The sequence below is a fragment of the Rhinopithecus bieti genome, unplaced genomic scaffold (genome assembly GCF_001698545.2).
Source record: "Rhinopithecus bieti isolate Rb0 unplaced genomic scaffold, ASM169854v2 scaffold_74548, whole genome shotgun sequence".
NCBI classification, from domain to species: Eukaryota; Metazoa; Chordata; class Mammalia; order Primates; family Cercopithecidae; genus Rhinopithecus; species Rhinopithecus bieti.
In genome coordinates this window covers 710,255-731,373 of record NW_016828873.1, presented here as the reverse complement: position 1 = coordinate 731,373, position 21,119 = coordinate 710,255, and the positions used below count along the sequence as shown (strand labels likewise).

At 36.8% G+C, this 21,119-nt stretch overlaps 1 long non-coding RNA gene across 1 annotated transcript in view; it reads right to left on the bottom strand.

The window, feature by feature from the left end:
- The window catches only part of LOC108523856 (uncharacterized), a 27,086-nt gene extending 6,025 nt beyond the window's left edge, over positions 1–21,061 (bottom strand). Inside the window, exon 1 of the long non-coding RNA XR_001883909.1 lies at positions 20,984–21,061. This is a non-coding gene — a long non-coding RNA (uncharacterized LOC108523856). The remainder of the gene's footprint in view (positions 1–20,983) is intronic.
- Between the last annotated feature and the right edge of the window lie 58 nt (positions 21,062–21,119).

Below are 21,119 nucleotides of genomic sequence, written 5' to 3'. Positions count from 1 at the left end.
AATGTTGAACCAGCCTTGCATCCCAGGGATGAAGCCCACTTGATCATGGTGGATAAGCTTTTTGATGTGCTGCTGAATCCGGTTTGCCAGTATTTTATTGAGGATTTTTGCATCGATGTTCATCAGGGATATTGGTCTAAAATTCTCTTTTTTTGTTGTGTCTCTGCCAGGGTTTGGTATCAGGATGATGTTGGCCTCATAAAATGAGTTAGGGAGGATTCCCTCTTTTTCTATTGATTGGAATAGTTTCAGAAGGAATGGTACCAGCTCCTCCTTGTACCTCTGGTAGAATTCAGCTGTGAATCCATCTGGTCCTGGACTTTTTGGTTGGTAGGCTATTAATTATGTGTAGAGGGAAATTTATAGCACTAAATGCCCACAAGAGAAAGCAGGTAAGATCTAAAATTGACACTCTAACATCACAATATAAAGAACTAGAGAAGCAAGAGCAAACACATTCAAAAGCTAGCAGAAGGCAAGAAATAACTAAGATCAGAGCAGAACTGAAGGAGATAGACACAAAAAACCCTCCAAAAAATCAATGAATCCAGGAGTTGGTTTTTTGAAAAGATCCACAAAATTGATCAACCACTAGCAAGACTAATAAAGAAGAAAAGAGAGAAGAATCAAATAGATGCAATAAAAAATGATAAAAGGGGTATCACCACCGACCCCACAGAAATACAAACTACCATCAGAGAATACTATTAAACACCTCTACTCAAATAAACTAGAAAATCTAGAAGAAATGGATAATTTCCTGGACACTTACACTCTCCCAAGACTAAACCAGGAAGAAGCTGAATCCCTGAATAGAGGAATTTTTTTAAACTTAAAAATTGAAGCATCACCTATTCTTGTCATAAATGGAAGAGAGGAGGAGTAGGGCAAGGAAAATAGTACTTCTGGGCACAGATCACATGTTAGGATCAGGGCTAGGTGGTTCAATACAAAAAGTCATTCCACCACCACCCAACCCCACTTTTATAGTGATTCAAAGCAGGTTCATATAGCCTCTTGATTTTTTAACTAAAGTCCTCTTAATGACAAAGGAAATTGAAAATGGGCTGTAAGAAATATGAAGGCATATCCCACAGCTACTACTAATCAGCGAGAAATGTCTTTATTTTTTAAATTCGTCAGGCAGATGTTTCATCCTACTTCAAAATATATGTGCTTTTGACAGTGTAAAAAATTTTATTACTGCTAGTAAAATTATTTTTCAGAAAGAATTGAAACATTGAGCACATCTGTTTTTCACTCCAGTCTGAGGAGCATAAAAGCTGACACTAACAGAATGTGATGATGTATGGTTTGAACACAGAGGGTCTTGACTCTAAAACTGAACTCATCCTACAATATTCTACACTAAGTCTATAGTTATTGAATCTTTCCAACCAAAATCTTTGCTCACCCCTTGTTTTATCCTCCCCTGTTTCTTATGAATCAGTGGCATACTGTCAACTCAGGCAGTTACCACCTAAAACTGAGGTCCTTTTCTTAACAGTCATTTCTGCTAGAAGTTGGCTTTATTCCTCATTGGCTCTCTTCTCTCTACAACAACATGGCCTCTAAAAATATCTTCTATTTTCCTAAGTAATTATACTCTATCCTTCACTTTACACACCTTATGCACCCCAGGCAAAACACAAGTCTTGTAGTCTGTTACTACCTTTTTATGTTTAGCCTGCTCATTAGAAGACATGTAGATCTCTTCCTTGTAGAGAATTGTATTAGTCTGTTCTCACACTGTTATACAGAACTGCCTAAGACTGGGTAATTTATGAAGAAAAGAAGTTTAATTGACTCACAGTTCCACAGGCTGTACAGGAAGCATGACTAGGAAGCCTCAGGAAACTTACAATCACATTGTAAGACAAAGGTGAAGCAAGCACGTCTTACATGGCAGAGCAGGAAAAGAGGTGGGGGGAGGTGCCAAACACTTTAAATGATCAGATCTCCTGAGAATTCACTCACTATTACCAGAACAGCAAGGGGGAAATCCACCTCCATGATTTAATCACCTCTCACCAGGTCCCTCCTCCAATTTGACATGAGATTTTGGCAGGAACACAAATCCAAACCATATCAAGAATTATGCTAAAAAATATCTCTTTCTTCCTGTATTACCACTTTGCCAAACATTAGCTGTCATTGACAAATCAATCTAAAACTTCTTCTCAAAAGAAAGTAAACACAATAGTTATCTTTATTCCCTAAAGCTCATGGTCTGACACCTTCCCTGCTCCCATCTTCTTGGATCTTGTCTCATCTTAGAAGTCCATCTGAAACCAGCTTAGGTGTTCAGCTGTCACGGACAGTTTGTTCTCACCTCTCTTGAATGCCTTATCCAGTGTTTTTATGTTGCTGTTCCACATTTTATTTTTACTTCTTCTAAGTTCATTATTTACTTGTTTATACATCTTTTTACATTATTTTACTTAGTTCTTACTTTTTGTTCATCTCTTTTAAAATTACTTCATTTCCTAAACTCTTTATCCAATTTGTTTTATTATTTAACACTTTACTGTGTTCCTTTTATTCCTTTTCCTTTTTGCAATCAATTTTAGTTAATTTTTTTTTCTTTCAACCTCTCCATGTTAAATAGTAGGTCAGACTCACAAAGGAGAACAAAGAGGATGACTTGTGTCTACTGGAGGAAATGTACTAATCAGAAAAACACACACAAAAAATTATAGCTATGTTAAGTGTTACCAAGAAGAGGTATGCAGTTTCATGAAAACATGTGACTGGGTCATTATCCTAGTTAGAGAAGTTAACAAAAGCTTCCCTAAAGAAGAGATGAACTCTTCTTATGGAAGGATGAAAATATGTAAGAGAGTGAGTGCCACTGACACAGAGATAGTACTACAAAACCGTTTGTGAGGAGAGAACAAACTATCTGACTTACGGGTAGTAAAAGAAGGTCACTGTGGCTGGAGCACAGAGAGAGGGAGGGAAGCATGGTATAAAACTTAGCAGTAAGTGCAGTTTGGATCACACAAGTTTTGTTGAGAATTTTGGTGTGTATCTTAAAACCAAATGGAAGCCATTCAAATGCTTCAGCAGAGGTAAGAGGAGTAACGTGAGGATATGTGCATTTGAAATCTTACTCCTCTACGTATTCTCTGCTTGACATCACTTCGGACAAGTTTCTCAATCTCTCTTAGCCTCATCTGTGAAATGACAAGAATAGTCATTACATTAGCAGTCATATAAGAAGTAGTATTGGTAATAATATGTAAGCTTTATGGACCTGGCACTAGACACTGTTCTCAGTGTCTCATGGATTGTCTCTTTTAATCCTCTGTGATGTACATACTATTACTATCAGCCCTAATTTTCAAGTGAAGAAAATAAGGCACAAAAATCAAGTGAAAGGAACAAAACAGTAAGTGGTGGATTATCTATTTCATAGGATTTTGTGAAGATTAAAAGTGTTGCTAGACTAAACTAGTTACCACAGAATTCAGGACATAGTAAGCATTTGATAAACCTTGTTGTACTTGAGGTTCCAGTTTCAAATAAAATTATGAGTCAGATTTTTAAAAACATTATCCAAGGTTGAATTCTCATCAATGACAATTTTTTTTTCTTGTGGCCAATTTTGTCATACTCACGTCTTATACTTATTTTTAAACACATTATGCGTCTTTTCAGTGGCCATGACTAACCTACGAGCACTTCCAATTCACTTGGGCTTCCATAGCACTTGTTAGCTACATGGGCTTTAGTCTTCTTACTGTCTATGCCTCAATAACCCTGTCCTACTCTACCTATCAAGCCTTTCCACTGCACTTGCTGCTATGGTAAATCTGTTTTCCTAACTCTAACTTCTTCACTAAATATTCCTTCCAACTTCTAGCCTTAACTCAAACTTGTTATTCCCTAAGGGTATTGCTTTTCCTGCAGCTGCTCAAATAGGTGTTTCCTGCTACACATCCCTCCTTTCCTTGTTCCCCAGTACTACTTCCAGTCCACTATTCCTTCAAATTAATGTAAAAATAAATTAGCTCCTTTGAAGCCCATGTGTCTGCCTATATCATGTCCTGCTCTCCTATTCCCTGCCATCCACAAACCTTGTATCATCCACATCCAAGGGACTTTTACATGTACACAGCCCACACAATGTCCTTTTCTCTTGGGGTTATGGATCCAACTTCACTGACCTCCACATTTATTCCACTCAAGTGAAACACCAGAGTAGGTGTCATCAATAGGGCCTATGGGCCAAATTGAGGATAAACATGTTGTTTTGTTTGGACTAGGAAATTTAAAAATATAAACTTTACATGACTGGCAAACCCATACTCATATATGAGAATCTCAAAAAAGGCACTTCTTCACTAATTATATAAATGAGTTTGAGCAATCACCCAGTACGCTTCAATCTCAAATTACTCTCTCAAGGTTTCTATTGTATAACCCAACTAGAATAAAAAAAAAAAAAAAGGTCTTGCCAGTAGCAGAATACTTCCTGACACAACATCAAGTTTTGAGAATCATTGTGTTTCATGATAAACTGACGCACCTTTCTTGTTCCTTCCCTGGTATAGGTGGCAAGCTCTGATTTTGACTCTAAAGTCTAGAAGAGTCTGTAAGCACTATGACATCATCTGCTTTCTTTATGGAACTTTTAACAATTTTTTTATTATAAAAATACATGTTTAAAATAGAAGAGCCAAAATTTTTTTTAATTGAAGAAAAGAAAATCTTTTATCACCCCCACTACACAGAGACAACCTCTGTTAATATTGGGGTGCAATGTCTTCCCATCTTTACTCAGTGCAATTCCGTCCTATGTATGTGATCATGCCCTATGGGCAACAAGTACTATTTGTTTTCACATAAAAAGTATTAGGTAAGTATTTTTCTATATTGTTACAGTCTCTTAGAATATATTGTTTTGAGATCTAGTTCATGTATCGTAAAGTTCACCATTTTAATATGTGCAATTTGATGGATTTTAGTATGTTTGTGAGGTTGTGCAAAATGACCACTATCTAATTTTAGAATAGTTTCATCACCTCCAAAAAACCCATACCCAATAGCAGTAATTCCTCATTCTCCTCTCTCTCTATCCCCTATGAACTACTAATCTACTTTCCAACTCTATAAATTTGTATTCTGGACATTTTATGTAAACATATTCAAACTATATGTGGTCTTTTGTGTTTTATTTCTTTCTCTTAGTATGTTTTCAAAGTTCATCCATGTTGTAGCATGTGTCAGTACTTTATTCCTTTTTATGGCTGAATAATATTTATTTGCATGGATATACCAAATTTTGTTTATCCATTCATCAGTTGATGGACATTTGCATTGTTTCCAATTTGAGGCTGCTATAAATAATGCAGCTATCACTTATGTACAAGTTTTTGTGTGAACATGTGCTTTCAATTCTCTTAGGCATACACACAGAAGAAAAATTTCTGGGTCACATGTTTAGTGTTGAGGAACTGACACTCTGTTTTCCAAAATAGGTGCATCATTTTATATTCTCACCAACAACAATTTTTAAATTACAGCCATCTTAGTAGGTATGAAATGGTACTTTATTGTGATTTTGGTTTGTATTTCCATCCATAAGTACTAACGATATTGAGCATCTTTTCATGTGTTTATTGGCATTCATACATCTTTGGAAAAATATTTCAATTCGATGTACACTTTAAAAATTGGGTTGTTTTTTATTGTGGACTTGTAAGAGTTCTTTATATATTCTAGATAGTAGATTCTTATCAGATTTATGATTTTCAAATATTTTCTCCCATTCTGTGGGTTGTCTTTTCATTTTCTTGAGAATGTTCTTTCTTTATGGGACTTTTATGAGATGAAGGGCTTGAATGTCACTTTATAACCATGCTTTCCTCAGTTGGTCTTTCTCTGAAGATGATAGAGTAAATGTTTCTCACAAATCACAAGGAACTGTCCTCATTCCTGAACTATGGCAGCTGACACACATGTAGGTCTTTCAAAGGAGCCTGTAGGCCCGCTTCAGTTTTGACCTCATTGCAGTACACTATTATTCTCTTAACTACTATGATATTTGAGTACTAGTTTCTAAAATTTCCATTGCCCTAATTTAATAAATAATCTAGCTCTATATTCTTTTGAATCACAATTAATTTTTAGTGAAGGTAAATATCACGCCAGGATTTATAATAATTTTGGATTCCTCCAGTGAAAAACTTGTATCTTTACACTAACTTAAGGGTAAAAGAGTAGCTCAATATCAGCAAGATGCAATATTATAGTATACTTCTGGCTTCTCATTAATGTATAATTGACAACTTCCAACTAGTTTATTTATTCAAAACTATTTACTGGCTTATTATCAGGATCTATACATTTTACTAGTTGTTAAGGATACAGCCATAAATAGAATATGGCTTCTGTCCTCATAGATATTTTGGTTCCATAGGTGAGTAGGCAAGCAACCATGTAATATGGGAGCTACAGTGTTCTGAGAGCAAATAAAAGAGGGACATTAGCCTGTATTTGAATGCACAGCAAACTTCTTCAAGGAGAAAATGCCTAATCTGAAACTACTTGAATAGATGAGTAGGACTATACCAACATGGGGGTAAAGTGAACATACTAGAGAAAAAATATTCTAAGGAAAGGAAACTCTACATTCAGAAGGCCAGATGGGGGGCAAAAGAGCATGCTGTTAAGTTTAAGAAATCTAAAGATGTTCCAACTCTTGGTTGATATGATTAAGTAAAAACTGACAAGCAATTTAAGGATATTTAAATCAAAATAGATGCTCCCATTGCAAAGAAAAATGCAGATATATATTCCAGTAGATTAAACTGAGATCTAGTTACATTCTTTATGTCATTGATATAAATGATGTATGACTGGATTAATGGGAAAAGTTCTGAGATGCAATAACCTCTGGGGTCCTTTCAGCTTTTATTCAGAAAGAAGGTTTAATTGACTCACAGTTCTGCACGGCTAGGAAGGCCTCAGGAAACTTACAATCATGTTGGAAAGGAAGCAAACACGTTCTTCTTTACATGGTGGCAGGAGAAAGAAGTGCTGGGTAAAAGGGGGAAAAGTCCCTTATAAAATCATCAGATATCATGAGAACTCATTCACAATCAGGAAAACAGCAGGGAGGTAACTGCCTTGCTGATTAAATTACCTCCCACTGGGCACAGTGGCTCATGCCTGTAATTCTAGCACTTTGGGAGGCCAAGGCGGGTGATCACTTGAGGTTGGGGCTTTAAGACCAGCCTGACCAACATGGAGAAACTCTGTCTCTTTCTACAAAATTAGACAGCATGGTGGCACATGCCTGTAATCCCAGCTACTCAGGAGGCTGAGGCAGGAAGATTGCTTGAACCCGGGAGGCAGAGGTTGTGGTGAGCCAAGATCACGCCATTGCACTCCAGCCCGGGCAACAAGAGTGAAACTGTGTCTCAAAAAAACAAACAAAAAATTATCTCCTGCTGGGTCCCTCCCATGACACTTGCGGATTACGGGAACTACAATTCAAGATGAGATTTTGGTAGGCACACAACCAAACTATACACTATACCAATGGCCATTATTATGCTGATGTACATTCTTTCTGTACCTAATTTGTTGAGAGTTTTTATCATTGAAGAATGTTGAGTTTTGTCAAATACTTTTTCTGCCTCTATTGAAATGATCATGCTTTTTCCTTCATTCTGTTAATGTATCACTTTTATGTTGAGCCATTCTTGAATCCCAGGAATAAATATCACTTGATCAAGGCTTGTGATCCTTTTAATATGTTTTGAATTCAATTTGCCAGTTTTTTGTTTTGTTTTAGGATTTTGTATCTATGTTCATCAGGGATATTAGCCTGTAACTGTTTTCTTTTCTTTTTTTTTTTTTTTTTTCTGCTGTATCCTGCCTGGTCTGGCTTTGGTATCAGGGTAATATGGGCTCATGAAAAGAGTTCGGAGGTATTCCTTTCTCTTCGAGTTTTTGGAGAATTTGAGAAGGATTAGTATTAATTGTTCTTTAAATATTGGTAGTATTTACTAGTGAAAGTTCTGGTCCTGGACTTTTCTTTGTTGTGAGGTTTTTAATTACTAATTCAACTCTTTACTTGTTTTTTTATTTTAGTTCAGATCAGACTTTTTTACATGATTCAGCTTTGATTGGTTGTATGCTTATAGAAGTTTATCCATTTCTTCTAAGCTATCCAACTTATCAGTGTATAGTTGTTCACAGTATAGTCATCCCTCAGGATCCACAGGGGATTTGTTCCAGGACCACCCATGGATACCAAAATCCACACATACTTAAGTCCTGGAGTAGGCCGCGAGAACTTGTGAATATTAAAATTTGGTCCTTCATATAAGAAGGTTTTGCATCCCATGAATGCTCTTATTTTCCATTCATGTTTGGTTTCAGATTCTGAACTCATACATATGGAGGGCAGACTGTATTTATTGAAAAAAAAATCCACATGTAAGTGGACTCACGCAGTTCAAAGCCATGTTGTTTAAGGATCAACTGTAGTCTCTTGCAATCTTTTGTTTTTCTGTGGTGTCAAATGTAATGTTTCCTGTTTCATTTCTGGTTTTGAGTCTTCTCTATTGTTTTCTTAGTCTAGCTAAAGGTTTGCCAACTTTTTCTCCCTCGGAAAAAAAAAAAAAAAAATACACACAACTTTTAGTTTCATTGCTTTTTTTCTAGCATCTATTTCATTTATTTTGGCTCTTATCTTTATCATCTTCTTCCTTCTGCTAGCCCAAACAATAACTTTAGGCTTAGCTTGTTCTTTCTTTTCTACTTCTTTGAGGTGGAAAGTTAGGTTGTTTGAGAGTTTTCTTTTTTCTTAACGTAGGTGTTTATAAGTTTCACTCTTAGAACTGCTTTTGCTGTATTCTGTAAGTTTTGGTGTGTTGTGTTTCCATTTTAGTTTGCAGCAATATATTTTTTAATTTCCCTTTTGACTGTTCTTTTTTGAACCATTGGTTGTTCAGGAGTGTGTTGCTTAATCTCCACATGTTTGTAAATTTTTCAATATTCTCCCTGTTATTGATTTCTAGTTTCATACCATTTCAATTGGAAAAAGTATTTGGTATAACATCAAGCTTTTCAAATTTTAGAAGATTTGTTTGTGGCCAAATGTATGATCTATCGTAGAAAATGTTTTTAAAAAAGAGCTTCAGTCTTGTGGTTGGTGATTGAATTCTGGTATGCTTTTACTCAAGGCCAAGGCTTTCTGAGTCACATGGGATTTTTATTAGGACCCTTCCTTTTTTGAGGTCCTTATAACTTTAATTTTTATGTTTCTGTCTCATAAGTCTAGGGATCTGCTCTGCTCATCTTATCAGCCTTTCAGCAGCTGCTTTCTAAGCAGTCACTATTTTTAGGTAGAAGCTTGCCCAAATACCAGGATATCTTTTTGTGACTCTTTCTTCTTGCAGATCATGTCAACACAATTCCTTACACATAGACTTTGTAGTTCTTCTGTGAGGACAGTTGGGTTGAATCACTTAATACACTATTACTTATACTGGAACTTCTCCATGCAAATTTACAAATTTTTTATATTGTTGATTTAACTTTTTTTTTTTTTGCCTTAATTACTTGTGAATTCTGATTCGTGAGAAATGCTATTTCCCATTTTACTGTTATTTAGAAGTCTGTTTGCATTTTGGTATAGTACTTACATAGTTTCAATTTTTACACTGAAACCTTTGATCCATTTGGAATTTCTCTAGATCTGTTGAGAAGTTTATACGAAAATTTTATTTGTGATGTTCACCTCTTTATCCATTCTCATTTTCAGGATTGTCTATCTTTTTGCCATGGACTTGAAATTTTATCTTTTTATATAGTAAATTTGCCTGTAAATTTGTATCCATTTCTGAATTTTCTATTGTTTTGTTTCATTGTGTGTCTCTGTTCATGTGTCTGGGTGACACTCTTTTTTAATGGCTTTATTTAGGCTTGTCATACAGTACTCTGTGTACATTTAAAGTGTATAATGTGTATAACTTGATCAGTTATGACATATGTACACCCTGATGAAACCATCACTATAATCAAAGTAATGAACAAAAGTTTTCTTGTGCCCTTTTGTAATTTATCACTCTTCCCCTACCCTTGTCCTCCAGCTGTCTCCATACAACAAACTGATTGGCTTTCTGCTATTATAACTTGCAGTTTTTAGAATTTTGATCAGATAGAAGAGCCCTTTTGTATTTTACTCAACAAGTTATTTTGTGACTCACCTATGTTGTTACTTTTATCATCAATTTGCTCTATTATTTGTGTAGTATTAATATTTTATTAAACAAATATACAAATTATTTATCCATTTATCTGTTTTTGGACATTTGGGTTGTTTCCAATGTTTGGCTATTACAAGTAAATCTGTCATGATCTTTTGTGTATATAAGACTGTACAGATATACACTTTCATTTCTCTTCAGTAAGGATGGAATGGTTAGTTTGTATGTATGTGCAAGTTTAATGTTTTTGGAAATTGCTCAACTATTTTCCAAAGTGCTATAACAGTTTCCACTCCCACCAGAAATGTATGAGATTTTCAGTTTATCTATGCCCTCATAAACACTTGATATTGTTTGTCTTTATACTTTCAGTTATTCTAATGGATGTATAGTGGTATCTCATTGTGGTTTTAATTTACATTTTCCTTAAAATGCAAATTAAAGATAAAAAAGATCTTTCCCTGTGCTCATCTTCTTTGATGAAGTATCGATTTAAATATTTTGTCCATTTTATATTAGTATATATGTTTTGTCACATTGATTAGTTAAGAGTTCTTTTTATATTCTAGATACAAGTTCTTTGCCAGATATATGCTTGCCAAATGTCTTTTACCAATGTGTGGCTTGCTTTTTTATTTTCTTAACATTGTCTTTTGAAAAGAAAAAAATTTTAATATTGATGAATTTCAATTTATTGATGTCTTTAAATCTATAATTTGATAACAATTAACATATTCATAATACTGATTTTTCCAATCTACGAATATGGTATACTATTGTCTGAAATGACCACCAAATTTGATGAGTTGAAACCTAATCCCCTTTGTGGTGGCATTAAGAGGCAGGGTCTTTTGGGAAGTAATTTTCATGAGAGGTCCACCTTATAAAAGAACCAGAGGTAACTAGTTTAGCCCTTCTGCCTTCTGCTCCATGAGCACACAGTGTTCACCTCTTCTGCCATGTGAGGAAACAGCAAGAAAGCCCTCACCAGACACTGAATGCTGGCACCTTGATCGTGGACTTCCCAGACTTCAGAACTGTGAGGAATAAATTTCTATTGTATGTAAGTTACCCATTCTGTGGTGTTTTGTTACAGTGGCACAGGAAGCACATTTTTTCAATTATTAAGTCTTCTTAATTTCTCTGAAGTCTGTTTTAGAGGTGGTGGTTAGGAAAGAATGGCTGTTCGTATGCCAAATCCAACCCGTGGTTTATTTGGTGTGGTTCACAAAATAAGAATAATTTTTACAGTTTTAACGCATTGTTAGAATGCAGAAGTGGGATAAACACTAAAATATTTCATAGTTGCTTCTTATAAAAAAGTTTTCCAGTTTCTGTCATAGAGAATTATATATAAATCTTGAATATAATTCATCAGATTCATTTCCAGGTATTCTACATTTCTGATGCTACTGAAAAACATCTGTTTATGATTAAGCTTATTTAAAATGTAATATTTCTGGTACAAAGTATTTGCTCAATATATATTCTATTGAATAAATGAAGAAAAACATTTTCATCTTTAGAAATAAACTTGTGAAACAGCTTGTTAAAGATGTTAAGGCCATGAGAGATCAGCAAAAGGAAGACACTGGAAAGAGATTCTAGAGTGTGTAGCTCCCCTTTCTTTCTTGACCTTCTGCAGACTATACTCTCTCCTATGGGCTCTTGTCTCATCTGTTACTTTCTCTGACAACAACTTCTGGCATCTTAGAGACATGGTTGTTGGTGCTACATGAATGAAGAAATCCTATGACATTGTTTTCAAGTTTTATTTTCTTAATTTTCATTGCTGTTGTGTTAGTCATGTTTTTCCAGAGAAGCAGATGCAATAGGCTAGATAGGCAGACTGATTGTTTGATTGACTGGAAGGAATTGGCTCACATGAATGTGGGGGTTGGCCAGTCTGAAATCCATGGGACAGGTCCACAGATGGGAAATCCTCGTAAGAGTTGATGTTCCAGTCTTGAGACTGAATTCCACAGGACAGCAAGCTGAAAACTCAGGTAGGGTTTCTACCTTGAATTCCTGGAGAGAATTTCTTTTTCTTCATGAAAACTGTGTTGCTCTTAAGGCCTTCAACTGATTGAATGAGGTCTACCACATTATGGAGGGTAATTTTCTTTACTCAAAGTCTACTTATTTGCCTGTTAATCACATATAAAACACCCCTCCACAGCAACATCCTCAGGATGTTTGACCCCATAATTGGGTACCACAGCCTAGCCAAGTTGACAAAATGAACCATCACAGTTGTTATAGGTAAATACTATTTTATTTTGTACTTCGATATTATATCCTGCAACTTCATTAACTAATAATTTCTCCATACGGAAAAAAAATGGTGAATAGGGGGCAGGACTAACTTACAGCTCCCACTTGGATGGACAGAGCGGTGTGTGGAGGCTCACATAGTGAACTTTTGCTCCAAGAACTACTATAGGAACATGCCAGGAAAGCTGAGAGAATCCACAGACCCTTTGAAGGAAGCAGATAGCTGCCCCGGGAGACAGTGGAAAAACTGTGAATCCCCAAAGTGTGAACGTGTAAAAGCGGGATCATCTGCCTCCAAATACCTACCCCTACTGGGGAACCTGAAGGTCCAGATCACAGGAGAAGGATTTGGACTTACATGGAGCTGAGACAAATTTAGAGAGCTGAGCGAAATACGGGAGTAGAAGACGCAGCCCTATGCACACTCTTGGTCCCCAGGGAAGCCATTTCTGACTTTGTCTCACAGGGGTTTTTGGAAAGGGCTGCCAGGGGGACTGGGAAAAGACCACAGGAGAAGTCAGGTGTGGTGGTTCACACCTGTAATCCCAGCACTTTGGGAGGCTGGGGCAGGCAGATAACCTGAGGTAAGGAGTTCAAGACCAGCCTGGCAAACATGGGGAAACCCTGTCCCTCCTAAAAATACAAAAAATTAGCCAGGCATTGTGGCACTTGCCTGTAGTCCCAGCTACTCAGGAGGCTGAAGCAGGAGAACTGCTTGAGCCTGGGAGGTGGAGGTTGCAGTGAGTCAAGATTGCCACCACTGCACTCCAGTCTGGGCGACAAAGCGAGACTCTGTCTCAAAAAAACCAAACCAAACCAAACCAAAACAAACCAAAACAAAAATGGCAAGAGAAGGAAACTTCCAGCTGAACAGTTTTGATTGAATGCAAAGTTTCTGGACAGAACTTGGGAGAGGGAGCAAATCGGGAGTCTAGACACAGCACAGAAGCTGAGGCATGTGGGGAGGCATGAAACCTGAAAGCTCTGCTTGCTTTCTCAGTTGGGAGGCTGGTAGCCTAGGGCAAGTTCTCAGCCCTGCTCACATGCCGTCTGGAAATAAATTCAGTGCTGTTAGTGGGGCATGGTGGGAGTGAGACTGGCCTTTTGGGCTGTGTGGGAGCCGGGTAAGGTCTGTAAGTGCTGGCTTTCCCCCACTTTCTTGGTGACCTACATGCAGCAAAGGCAGCCATAATCCCCCTGGGAACGTAACTCCATTGGCGTGAGAACCACACCCCCATCCCTACAGCAGCCATGGCAAACCCTGCCCAAGGAGAGTCTGAGTTCAGACACACCTAACCCTGTACCCACCTGATAGTCTTTCTCTACCTGCCCTGGTAGCCAAAGACAAAGGACATAGTTCCTGAGGAACTCTATGGCCCCGCCTAATACCTGAGTCTAGGGCAAGTTTGTATCCTTCCTACACAACCGGAGGTGATGTAGTCTTGAAAGCATTATCTCCTGGCTAGAGGCCAACCAACAGAAAACCAGCACATTTAACAAAAATACAACCACGTACCCTCACAGAATCCACTTCACTCCCCTGCTACCTACACTGGAGCAGGTGCTGGTATCCACAGCTGAGAAACCTGAAGAGAGTTCACATCACAGGACTCTGTGCAGACACTTCTAGAGCCTGGTAGCTCCACTGCATGGCTCCATCCAGAAGAAAAATAAAAATCATTGCAGTCTGGCTCTCAGGAAACCATAAACCTAGGGGAAGGGGGAGAGCACCACATTAAGGGAGCAATCCATGGGATGGAGGAATCTGAACAGTAGCCTTTGAGCCCCAGATCTTCTCTCTAATGTAGTCTACCCAAAAGAGAAGTAACTAGAAAAACAATTCTGGTAATATGACAAAAAAAGGTTCTTTAACAACACAAAAAGATCACACTAGCTCAACATCAATGGATCCAAACCGAGAAGAAAACTCTGAATTGCCAGAAAAAGAGTTCAGAAAGTTGATTATTAAGTAATCAAGGAGGTACCAGAGAAAGGTGAAGTCCATCTTAGTGCAATATAAAAAAAGATACAAGATATCAAGGGATCAACCTTCAGTGAAATAGATAGCATAAATAAAAAAAAAAATCACAACTTCTGGAAATGAAGGACATACTTAGAGAAATGCAAAATACAATGGAAAGTCTCAGCAATAGAATTGCACAGGTAAAAGAAAGAAATTCAGAGCTCAAAGACAAGGCTTTTGAATTAACTCAATCCAACCAAGACAAAGAAAAAATAATTTAAAAAAAGAACATAGGCCTCCAAGAAGTTTGGGATTATGTTAAATGACCAAACCTAGGAATAACTGGTGTTCCTAAAGAAGAAGAGAAATCTAAAAGTTTGGAAAACACATTTAAGAGACTATTGAAAAAAAGTTTTCCCAGTCTTGCTAGAGATAGAGACATCCAAATACAAGAGGCTCAAAGAACACCTGGGAAATTTATTGCAAAACGATCATCACCTAGGCATACAGTTGTAAGGTTATCTAAAGTCAAGATGAAGGAAAGAATCTTAACAGCCATGAGGCAAAAGTATCAGGTAACTCATGAAGGAAAACCTATCAGAATAACAGTAGATTTCTCAGCAGAAACCCTACAAGCTAGAAGGGATTGGGACCCTATCTTTACCCTCCTTAAACAAAATAACCAGCCAAGAATTTTGTATCCAGCAAAACTAAGCTTCAAAACTGAAGGAAAGATACAGTCTTTTTTTAGGCAAACAAATGCTGAGAGAATTCACCACTACCAAGCACTACAAGAACTGCTAAAAAGAGCTCTAAATCTTGGAACAAATCCTCAAAATACACCAAAATAAAACCTCCTTAAAGCATAAATCTCACAGTACCTATAAAATAAAAACACAATGAAAAAACAAAAACAAGGTGTTCAGGCAACAAATAGCATAATGAATAGAATAGTACCTCACATCTCAATAGTACTGTTGAATGTAAATGGTCAAAATGCTCCACTTAAAAATATAGAATGGCAGAATGGATAAAAATTCATCAACCAAGTATCTGTTGTCTCCAAGAGACTCAACATATAAAGAAGGGGTGGAAAAAGATATTCCATGCAAATGGACATGAAAAGCAAGGAGGAATAGCTATTCTTATATCAGACAAAACAAACTTTAAAGCAACAGCAGTTAAAAAAGACAAATAGGTAAATTATATAATGATAAAAGGCCTTGTCCAACAGGAAAATATCACAGTCCTAAATATATATACATCTAATACTGGAGCTCCTACATTTATAAAACAATTACTACTAGACCTAAGAAATGAGATAGATGGCAACACAGTAATATTGGGGGACTTCAGTACTCCACTGACAGCACTAAACAGGTTATCAAGACAGAAATTAAACAACAACAAAAAAAAGGATTTAAACTATACTTTAGAACAAATTGACTTAAAAGATATTTACAGAACATTCTACCCGACAACTACAGAATATATCATCAGCACACGGAACATTCTCCAAGAAAGACCATATGATAGGCCACAAAATGAGTCTCAATAAATTTAAGAAAACTGAAATTATAACAAGTGCTCTTTCAGATCACAGTGGAATAAAATTAGAAATCAGCTCCAAAAGGAACCCTCAAAACCTTGGAAATTAAATAATCTGCTCCTGAATGATCATTAGGTCAACAATGAAATCAAGATGGGAATTTAAAAATTCTCTGAACTGAACAATAATAGTGACACAACCTATCCAAACCTCTGGGATACAGCAAAAGCAGTGCTAAGAGGAAAGTTCATAGCCTTAAATGCCTAAATCAAAAAGTCTGAAAGAGCACAAATAGACAATCTAAGGTCACAGCTCAAGGAACTAAAGAAACTAGAACAAACCAAATCTAAACCCAGCAGAAGAAAAGCAGTAACAAAGATCAGAGCAGAGCTAAATGATATTGAAACAAAAAAAATACAAAAGATAAATAAAACAAAAGGCTGATTCTTTGAAAAGATAAATAAAATCGATAGACCACTAGGGAGGAGATTAAACAAGAAGAGGGAGAAAATCAAATTAAGCACAATTAGAGATGAAATGAGAGATATTACAACTGATACCATAGAAATACAAAAGATTATTAAAGGCTACTGGGTACATCTTTATGTGCATAAATTAGAAAACCTAGAGGAGATAGATAAATTCCTGGAAATGCACAACCCTCCCAGCTTAAACCAGGAAAAGTTAGAAACTCTGAAGGGACAAATAACAAGCAGTGACATTGAAATGGTAATTTAAAAATTGCCTACCAAAACAAAACAAAAGTCCAGGACCAGATGGATTTGCAGCTGGATTCTATCAGACATTGAACGAGAAATTGGTACCAATCCTATCGACACTATTCCACAAGACAGAGAAAGAGGGAATCTTCCCTAAATAATTCTATGAAGCCAGTATCACCCTAATACCAAAACCAGGAAAGGATATAACAAAAAAAGAACACTACAGATCAATATCCCTGATGGAAACAGATGCAAAAATCCTCTACAACAGCATATGGAAAAGATAATCGACCATGATCCAATGGGTTTCATACCAGGGATGCAGGGATGGTTTAACATACACAAGTCAATAAATGTGATATACCACGTAAACAGAATTAGAAACAAAAGTCACATGTTCATCTTAATAGACACAGAAAATGCATTTTACAAAAATCCAGCATCCCTTTGTGGTTAAAACTTTCAGCAAAATCGGCATAGAAGGGACATACCTTAACAAAATAAAAGCCATCCACGACAAATTCACAGCCAACATTATACGGAATGGGGAAAAGTTGAAAGCATTCCCCCCGAGAACTGGAACAAAAAAACGATGTCCACTCTCACTATTTCTATTCAACACAGTACTGGAAGTCTGAGCCAGAGCAATCAGATGAGAAAAAATAAAGAGCATCAAAATCAGTGAAGAAGTCAAACTGTTGCTGTTTGCTGATGATATGATACCTGGAAATCCCTACACATTCCTCCAAAAAGCTCTTAGAATTGATAAATGAATTAAGCAAAATTTTAGGATATAAAATTAATGTACACAAATCAGTAACTTTGCTATACACCAACAGCGTCCAAGCTGAGAATCAAATCAATAACTCAACCACCTTTACAATAGCTGCAAAAAAATAAAATAAATTTCTTAGGAATACACCTAGCCAAGGAGGTGATCCTATCTCTCACCTTATAAAAAAATCAACCCAGGATGGATCAAAGACTTAAATCTAAGATATGAAACCATAAAAAGTCTAGAAGATAACATTGGAAAACCCTTATAGACATTGGCTTAGGCAAAACTTCATGACCAAGAGCCCAAAATAAATGCAACAAAACAAAGATAAATAGATGGGGCTTAATTAAATTAAAAGTCTCCGCACAGCAAAAGAAACAATCAGCAGAGTATACAGACAACCCACAGAGTGGGACAAAACCTTCGAAATGTCTACAGGAACTCAAACAAATCAGTAAGAAAAAAACAATTCCATCAAAAAGTGGGCTAAAGGCATGAATAGATAATCCTCAAAAGAAGATATACAAATGTCCAACAAACATGAAAAAATGCTCAACATCACTAATGATCAGGGAAATACAAATCAAAACCACAATGTGATACCACCTTAATCCTGCAAGAATGGTTATAATCAAAAACTAAATAGATGTTGGCGGGGACATGGTGAAAAGGGAACACTTTTACACTACTGGTGGGAATGTAAACCAGTACAACCACTATGGAAAACACTGTGGAGATTCCCTAAAGAATTACCAGTTAATCCAGCAATCCCACTCCTGAATATCTACCCAGAGGAAAAGAAGTCGTTATATGAAAAATATATTTGCATACGCAGGCTTGTAGCAGCACAATTCGCAACTGCAGAAATATGGAACCAGCCTGAATGCCCATCAATCAAAGAGTGGATAAAGAAATTGTGGTATATATATGTATTATGGACTACTACTCAGCCATAAAAAGGAACGAAATAATGGCATTTGCAGCAACCTGGATTGGAGACTATTATTCTAACTGAAGTAACTCAGGAATGGAAAATTAAGTATCATACGTTCTCACTCATAAGTGGGAGCTAAACAATGAGGATGCAAAGGCATAAGAATAATACAATGGATTCTGGGAATTCAGGGAAAGGGTGGGAGGGGGGTGAGGGATGAAAGGCTACACATTGGGTATACACATTGAGTATAGTGTACACTGCTTGAATGATGGGTGCACCAAAATCTCAGAAATCATCACTAAAGAACTTACTCATGTAACCAAACACCACCTGTTCCCCCAAACCTATTGAAATTAAAAAGTCAAAAAAAATCCATAGGATTTAAAACAATTTTTCTAAATATCTAAATATGTCACCAACATACTTAAAACAAATAATGATAATTTTAATCTTCCTTTCTAAAACATACATTCTATTTCTTACTTATGCTTATTTCTCCTAGGTAAGGCCTCTATTAAAATATCAAGTAGGCCAGGCACCATGGCTCACACCTGTAATCCCAGCTCTTTGGGAGGCCGAGGTGGATCACCTGAAGTCAGGAGTTCGAGACTAGCCTGGCCAACATAGTGAAATCCTGTCTCTACTAAAAATACAAAAATTAGCCTGGTGTGGTGGCATGCACCTGTAGTCACAGCTACTCAGGAGGCTGAGGCAGGAGAATTGCTTAAACCTGGGAGGCAGAGGTTGCAATGAGCCAAGATAGCGCCATTGCACTCCAGCCTGGGTGACAGAGCGAGACTCTGTCTCAAAAAAGAAAAAAAAAAAAAGTCAAGTAATGATAGAAGGTATACTTGGCTTATTCTCAAATTCCATGGAAGTTTTCAATGTTTCATTGTGTGATATTTGCTCCATTTAAAATTTTTTCAGTAGCTTCTATTTATATTGACATTTTCTCTTCCTTGTTTGAGATTTTAAAAAATCATGTGTTAAATTTATCAAATATTTTTCTGCATCTATTGAGATGATCAATGGTTTTTTACCTTTCATTCTGTTAATATGAAGAATTACACGTTTATTTTTAAGTGCTAACTAAATCTTCCATTCCTTTATTAAATCCAGTTTAGTTCAGTTGTATCTCTCTCTCTCTGTCACACACACACACACCACAAACACATCACTTGTAGGTCTACGATTTTTGCACCTAATTTATGAGTTTGACCTGTAATGTTCATTTCCTGCAATGTATTTTCAAGTTTGGGTATAATCATTACGCTTGTCTCATAAAATGAAATGTGACCTGCCCCTGCTAACCATTTTAAATTTTTTGAAGAGTGGGGTAAAACTGGCAATACCAAATCTTTCCAAAAGTTTCTAAACCCTTTACATATCCCAATACCCAAATTTTTGTTCTATTGGTTCTCTTTATTGTATATTTCACTATTTCATTATTTGCTCTTATCATAATTTTTTTCTATTTCTTTGCTTTTATACTGTTCTATCTTGGATCAGCCCTTCTGTTTTAATAAAAAACTTACACATTTCCATCAATGTTCTAAGTACTAAGATGATGACAGCTTTCACTTCTAAATTATTCTTTTAATCTGCTTATTTTTGATAATTTTTTCATTTTTCTTTATTTCTTTAAATATACTTGTTTCTGATAATTGCCATATCTGCAGACTACCATTCTTTTCTCTCGTAGTTTTACATTTTACTCGTTTTCAGTGTGGCTAGTTTTGCGGGATGAGTCTCACAGGTGTTATGAATCTTTGTGCAAATCCATGTGAATGTGAGTTTTGCTAGGAATTTTCATGAAAGGCTTAAAATTTTATTTTTTCAATTCCCAAGAAAACCGGAGACGGGCAAGTTTCTTCAAAGCTTCCTCCGGTCTGCTGGTGGGGAGTCCACCTCTGCAGTTCTTCCATGGAGTGAGGCCCTTCTAGATGTCAGGCTATATGTGTATGGGAGGTACGAGCGGGTGGGGGAAAAAATTAGCACACCTATCCTATTTTGTCTCAGCCTTCATCTTATATTCCTTATGCCTGTAAAATCACATGCTCTAGGCCCTTGCTCTTCATATACGGTCCTCAAATCATGATTATCAGCACCTCCTGGGACTCTCAGAAATCCAAAATCTCAGGCACTAGTTCCAAAAGTTGTCCTTGTGGATTTTTCTTTACTTTTTGTTTCGGCTTCCCTTCCTGTCCTATCAGCTTTACGCTTATATATACGTTTTCTATTTTTTTTCTGTGTACAATGATAGGTATAATTTTTTTTTTTCTTAGTAATCGCGTTTAAATTTAGCCGTTTAAGTCAGAAAAATAACGAAACGAGATCAGCATCGCTGGGTTCTTTCGTACACGCCAGCAGGTTAGCTGGGACTGGCTTCCGGCAGTTGCTGTTTGGTTGATTACAAACTATTAAACACACCAGTGAGGATGAAATCCTTCCGTGCTACGGCACCTCCGCAAACTACTTCTAAACTCTGCGTCAATCCTCCCCTCTCCCATTGCCCTCCCTCAGCAAAGCCTCACTGTTTCGTTCGGAGTAGGCCACCGAGCCACTGCGAAAACCCGGAGTAACGGATTCGGGGTGCAGCTAGGGTCTCCAAGGGAGCACGGGGAACTTACAGAGCATGCGTAAAGCGCGGTGCGCGCACATGCGCACTCG